The sequence below is a fragment of the Barbus barbus genome, assembly GCF_936440315.1.
Source record: "Barbus barbus genome assembly, chromosome: 9".
NCBI lineage: Eukaryota > Metazoa > Chordata > Actinopteri > Cypriniformes > Cyprinidae > Barbus > Barbus barbus.
In genome coordinates this window covers 28508710-28515517 of record NC_136737.1, presented here as the reverse complement: position 1 = coordinate 28515517, position 6808 = coordinate 28508710, and the positions used below count along the sequence as shown (strand labels likewise).

Sequence of the window (6808 nt, the reverse complement as noted above, 5' to 3'; positions counted from 1 at the left end):
GTTGTTTAATTTCAACAGTTAGCAGACTGTTGCCACAATTGATAAAATTCAGTTAGCAAAAATCCAGTTGGGCCGATGGAAAAATGTAGATGTAATCAGTCACTAGAAAATTTGTTGGAGAGTTGAGGAGGTCTGACATTTTTTACAGTGTAACCAAAGTTTGGGTATTATTGCTTTCCATTGTGTGGACAAAAAACATTTCTCTAAATATCTTCTCTTATGTTCACAGAAGACAGTCATGCTGTTTTGAAATGATTAGAAGATAATTAAAGTGACGACAGAGTTTTAATTTTTGGGTGAACTATTTCATTTAACATGAAATGTTTTTGTTTGGCAGTATTTTCACACAGTTTTTGGGTTTAATAATATAATAACACTTACTGTAGTTTCTGTAGTTTACAGTGTGGATCCTCCAGTAGAGCAGAGAGCAGCTTCACTCCTGAGTCTCCTGGTTTATTATAGTTCAGATCCAGTTCTGTCAGGTGTGAGGGGTTTGATCTCAGAGCTGAACTCAGAGCAGCACAGCCTTCCTCTCCAATACTGCAGTAACTCAGCCTGCAGAGAGAGAGAGAACAACTAAAGATTAGTTAAGTTCATTCACTGTTTATCACAGACCCATGAATGAGTTGTCAAATCGACCGGCTCATTGAGGAGAGGAGTGCTGTATCTCTTTTAAGTGAATGGACCTACGATGTTCACACAGCGGACAAAAAAGCAGGCCAAAAAAATCCCATTGACTTACAATGGAGGAATGTTCATGAATTTGAATCTCAACTGTCACTTTCTCACACACACACACACACACACACACACACACACTCTCTCTCTCTCTCTCTCTCACACACACACTCACACACACGACTTCAAAGGGAAGTCGTGGCCTAATGGTTAGAGAGTCGGACTCGTAATCCAAAGGTTGTGGGTTCGAGTCTCCGGCCGGCAGGGATTGTAGGTGGGGGGAGTGAATGTCCAGCGCTCTCTCCACCCTCAATACCACGACTGAGGTGCCCTTTGAGCAAGGCACCGAACCCCCAACTGCTCCCTGGGCGCTGCAGCATAAAATGGCTGCCCACTGCTCCGGGTGTGTGTTCACGGTATGTGTGTGTTCACGGTATGTGTGTGTTCACTGCTGTGTGTGTGTTGGATGGGTTAAATGCAGAGCACAAATTCCGAGTATGGGTCACCATACTTGGCTGAATGTCACTTCACTTCACACGCACGCACACTCTCTCTCTCACACACACACGCACACACACAGACACATGTTGGTTTTTGTGGTTTGTGGGGACTCTCCATAGGCGTAATGGTTTTTATACTGAACAAACTGTGTGTGCTATTGCCCTACACCAACCCTACACCTAAACTTACCCCTCACAGGAGACTTTGTGCATTTTTAGATTTTCAAAAAAACACCATTTAGTATGTTTTTTTAAGCCTTTTGAATTACGGGGACATAGGCAGTGTCCTCATAACCCACCTTCATATTGTAATACCTCTGTCATACCCATGTCATTATACAAATTTGTGTCCTCATAAACCACATAAACATGCACACACTCTCACACACACACAGACACAAACACACGGGCAGACACACACACTCTCACAGACACACACACACACACACACACTCTCACAGACACACACACACACACACACACTCTCACAGACACACACACACACTCTCTCGCTCTCACACACACACACACACACACGCACACACAAACTCAAAGAAACATTTTTTTTATTCTAATCCAATATTTGTAATATCAGGGAGTAACAACTCTGTTCCTGGCGGCAGCTCATCTTTGCACAGTTTGGATGAATCTCTCTTATCAAACACACTTGATTCAACACTTCAGGTCATTAGTAGAGCGCTCTGTGATGTTAGCTGAGTGTGTCAAATAAGAAAGACCTCAAAATAAACAGAAACAGTGTAGAGAAACACAGGCCTACTGTTCACAATAAAGTCAATAAAAGAAAGACACTGTAAAATACTCACTCAATCTTTCTAGATGCTTTGATCACTGGCAGCAGCCTCAGGAGACATTCTTCTGATCGATCATATTTACTCAGTTTAAACTCATCCAGCTCTTCTTCTGAGTTCAGCAGCACAAACACCAGAGCCGACCACTGAGCAGCAGACAGAGAGACGACTGTAATCTGTTCTGCTCAGGTATGTTTGGACCTCCTGCTCCAGTGAACGATCATTCAGTTCATTCAGACAGTGGAACAGATTGATGGATTTCTCTGAGAGGGATTCTGCCTGATCTTCTGTTTGATGTATTCAGCTGTTTCCTGATTGATCTGAGAGCTGCTTACTGTCTTTCTCAGGAGGCCTTGTAAGAGAGTCTGATTAGACTCTAGTGAGAGACCTAGAAGGAACCGGAGGAAAAGGTCCCAGTGTCCGTTCTCACTCTGTAAGGCCTTGTCCACTTCTCTCATCAGTAAACTGGTCATTGTTGATCTGAATATATTCATCAGTCCTGTGTTTTGTTCAGAAAAGGACAGCAGCTTGAATAAAGCAGCAAGAAACTCCTGAATACTCAGATGAACAAAGCTGTACACCTTCCCCAGCTGCAGTCCAGACTCCTCTCTGAAGATCTGGGTACAAACTCCTGAGTACACTGACACTTCTCTGACATCAATGCCGCTCTCTTTCAGGTCCTCCTCGTAGAAGATCAGGTTCCCCTTTTCCAGCTGTTCAAAAGCCAGTTTTCCTAGAGACAGAATAGTCTTTCTAGCCTGACGAGGATCAAGGTCATATTTCCCATCATACTTCTGAGTCTTCAGTTTGGTCTGAAAGATCAGGAAGTGTGTGAACATTTGTGTGAGAGTCTTGGGAATCTCTGCACTATCTGCTTTACTCATCATCCTCTCCAGAACAGCGGCTGTAATCCAGCAGAAGACTGGGATGTGACACATGATGAACAGACTTCTTGATGATCGGATGTGTGTGACGATCCTATCAGCCAGACTCTGATCATTTATTCTCTTCCTGAAATATTCCTCCTTCTGAGGGTCGTTGAATCCTCGTACCTCTGTGACCTGGTGGACACACTCAGGAGGGATCTGATTGGCTGCTGCTGGTCGAGAGGTGATCCAGAGGAGAGCAGAAGGAAGTAGATTGCCCTTGATGAGGTTGGTCAGCAGCACATCCACTGAGGCTGATTCTGTCACATCAGACAAGCTCCGATTGTGTTTGAAATCTAGACGCAGTCGACACTCATCCAGACCATCAAATATGAACATGACTTTGTAGTCTTCATAATCTGCTGATTTAAATTCTTTGGTTTCTGTGTGAAGGTGGTTTAGAAGATCCACAAGACTGAGATTTTTCTATATCAGATTCAGCTCCCTGAAAGGAAGTGGAAATATGAAATGAACATCCTGATTGGCTTTTCCTTCAGCCCAGTCCAGAATGAACTTCTGCACAGAGACTGTTTTTCCAATTCCAGCGACTCCTTTAGTCAGCACAGTTCTGATGGGTTTGTCTTGTCCAGGTGAGGGTTTAAATATGTCATTGCAGTTGATTGGTGTCTCCTGTGTCTCTGGTCTCCTGGACACTGTCTCAATCTGTCTCACCTCATGTTCATTATTGACCTCTCCACTGCCTCCCTCTGTGATGTAGAGCTCTGTGTAGATCTCATTCAGACGTGTTGAGTCTCCATGATTGGACAGTCCTTCATTGATTCTCTGATATTTATCCTGTAGTCTGGATCTGAGTTTTTGTTGATACACAGGTATCAGTTCTGAGCAAAGGAATTAATTCTTGTTATTGGCAGAGCAATATTTTAGAAATGTATTTTTAGGTTTGATATATTAGATATTAGATTGTGTCATGAGATTGAGAGACAGAAGGTTCATAATAAAAACACAGGCTATAATCAGCTGATCCAGAGCTCTTACTGGTCTGTAGTGTGTTAGCAAGGTCTGTCTGGTTCATCTTCCTCAGGATGAACAGTGTGATCTTCAGAAGCCCCTCTCTGACTCTGATATGATCCTCGTCAGCATAATGGTCTCTTTCAGAGCATTCTGGGTAATCTGGACTCAGTAGTCTCTTAAAACCTTTCAGCTCACTCTTCATCACAGAGATGATTTTCTGCTCAAGCTCCTGAAATAGAGAATATTATTTTGTTTAGTCAAAGGCATGAATACTAAACATAACTGAATTATATCACACCTGCTAATAACTTCCACTGTTTGCTCAGACATCAGCGTCTACAGATACTGAGGTTAAAAGAGGGAGTTTGACTCGATTGGCTGTTTGCTAGATTGATGTTCATCTTTGTGCAGCAGTCAGGTTACATATGGATTCAGCTTCTCTACTTTAGTGATCATTGATCTGCTTTATAGTGGCCTACAAATTATCTTACATTGATAGGAAAGTAAATGTGACTATTACAGAGAGGATTTCACAGATTTCCCCATTTCTTAATACTTTTACCCAGAGAGTTATTGTGTTGGGAAAGACACACACACACACACACACACGCACACACAGATACACACACACACACGCACACACGCACACACACACAAAACCAACCTTGAAAATGGAGTCTAAGTTCTTCTTTGCTGAATGTGATTCTGGTCCTTCATGTTTTTGACTGTAGTTAAACAAATATTAAATATTTTTGTAAATATGTATGAATGTATTTAATACACATAAGTAAATGAATGAATATCTTATATATATTAATTATACTGTAAACTAAACAGCACCTCAGATCAGCAGATGATTCTCCCGAGCTGAATTTCATTGGATGATCCATTGACGCATCACTCTTGATGGACACACAGCTGGGTTCAGGAGATTCATTCTCACACAGACTGAAACACAACAGCAATACAAACTGTTTCTGAAAATCTCACACTGCTCTGACAGAAACACCTTTACTGTTTCAAACTCCCTTTAATGTTCATCTTTCACTTGAGGAGTCTGTTGTATCTTGAGAAAGATACAACAAAGATTAAAGTATTATTTTTCTTTCAATAAAAGGAATCTGGCTCATGTGTCCTTTTCATTCATGCATTATAGAATAAAATAGAGCAATACACACATATTGATACAGACAGACACAGAAACATCCAGCAGCAACAGAGACACTGGTGACAATAATACACCACACCTGCAGTATATATGACACTCATAATATCTCACCTGACAGAGACACCGGTGACAATAATACACCACACCTGCAGTATATATGACACTCATAATATCTCACCTGACAGAGACACTGGTGTCAATAATACACCAAACCTACAGTATATATGACACTCATAATATCTCACCTGACAGAGACACCGGTGACAATAATACACCACACCTACAGTATATATGACACTCATAATATCTCACATGACAGAGACACCGGTGTCAATAATACAGCACACCTACAGTATATATGACACTCATAATATGTCACCTGACAGAGACACCGGTGACAATAATACACCACACCTGCAGTATATATGACACTCATAATATCTCACCTGACAGAGACACCGGTGACAATAATACACCACACCTGCAGTATATATGACACTCATAATATCTCACCTGCGCTCAACAGAAGAATCTTCCTCTCTGCAGAGATCTGAAAGATTTTTCCTCACAGATACATCGATGTGTTCAGATAAATCTGATTCACTCCCCTGAATCTGACTATAAATAAAAATATTATTGTAGTGTGCATTTATTGTTTCTGAACATTAAAAATGTGAAACATTTTCAGTTTTTCTCACCTCTTGACTGTCTTTATCTGTGTGTGATGCTCTTCAGAGAGATTCATTCTGGAGGCCATGGTTTCATCTAAAAGCAGATACAGATGTTGATACACAGAGTGAGTTATGAATCATCTCAACAGTTAATTTTCTCAAATCCAGCTCTCTCTCTTTATTAGTGGACGCGCTAAACTTTTATTGTTTAGAAAGAGCATTCTGTTCTGGTTATCACTGCTGCTATGTGAATGTGACCAAAGACTATAGGACTTTGATATGACCTTCTTCTTCTTCTTCTTCTTCTTCTTCTGGTGTTTTATGGCCGTTTGATTCTATCTATTGTTAGATTCTATAAAACTAGATTCTATCTATTATTCCTGTTTTTGTCCTGGACCTGAGACTTGAGGACCTCTCCTGGACTAACAACACTGTAGCACTGGCCAAGAAAGCACAGCAGCGTCTCTACTTCCTCCGCAAACTGAGAAGAGCCAGAGCCCCGACCCCCATCATGTGCACCTTCTACAGAGGCACCATCGAGAGCATCCTAACCAGCTGCATCACTGTGTGGTATGGCGCTTGCAACGCATCCTGCCGCAAGTCACTTCAGCGAATAGTGAGAGCAGCTGAGAAGATCATTGGTGTCTCTCTCCCCTCCCTCCAGGACATCTACAGCACCCGTCTCACCCGCAAAGCCCTCCGCATTGCAGGTGATCCCACCCACCCGACACACAGCTTCTTCAGTCTGCTGCCATCAGGGAGGAGACTGCGGAGTCTCCAGGCGAGGACCAGCAGATTGAAGGACAGCTTCATACATCAGGCTGTCAGGACGCTGAACTCCCTCCTGTCCCTGCCCCCCCTCCCCTCTTCTTACCCCATACAACACTGAACTCTGACACTATGAGAACCCCCCCCCCACGGCTCCCCACACCCCCAGGACCAGCCACCTACTTACAAACTGTGACAGCACCTCTCACTTGTGCAACATTGGACTGATCACTACCTCATCCAGCATTGACTGCAAACTACCTCCTCGGATAGTCTCATAAAAAGACTGTTCTCCTGTCAACTTAACAGACTGACA

The 6808-nt window shown here is 42.5% G+C and overlaps 1 pseudogene across 1 annotated transcript; it reads right to left on the bottom strand.

Annotated features, from left to right (window-relative positions):
* Positions 1-377: 377 nt before the first annotated feature.
* LOC306874579 (NLR family CARD domain-containing protein 3-like) lies at positions 378-5810 on the bottom strand (annotated as a pseudogene). Its single transcript has 6 exons — positions 5752-5810; positions 4726-4833; positions 4550-4610; positions 3910-4114; positions 2003-3752; positions 378-555 (listed from the first exon to the last, which is right to left on the bottom strand). The product of its transcript is annotated as an NLR family CARD domain-containing protein 3-like (transcript).
* Between the last annotated feature and the right edge of the window lie 998 nt (positions 5811-6808).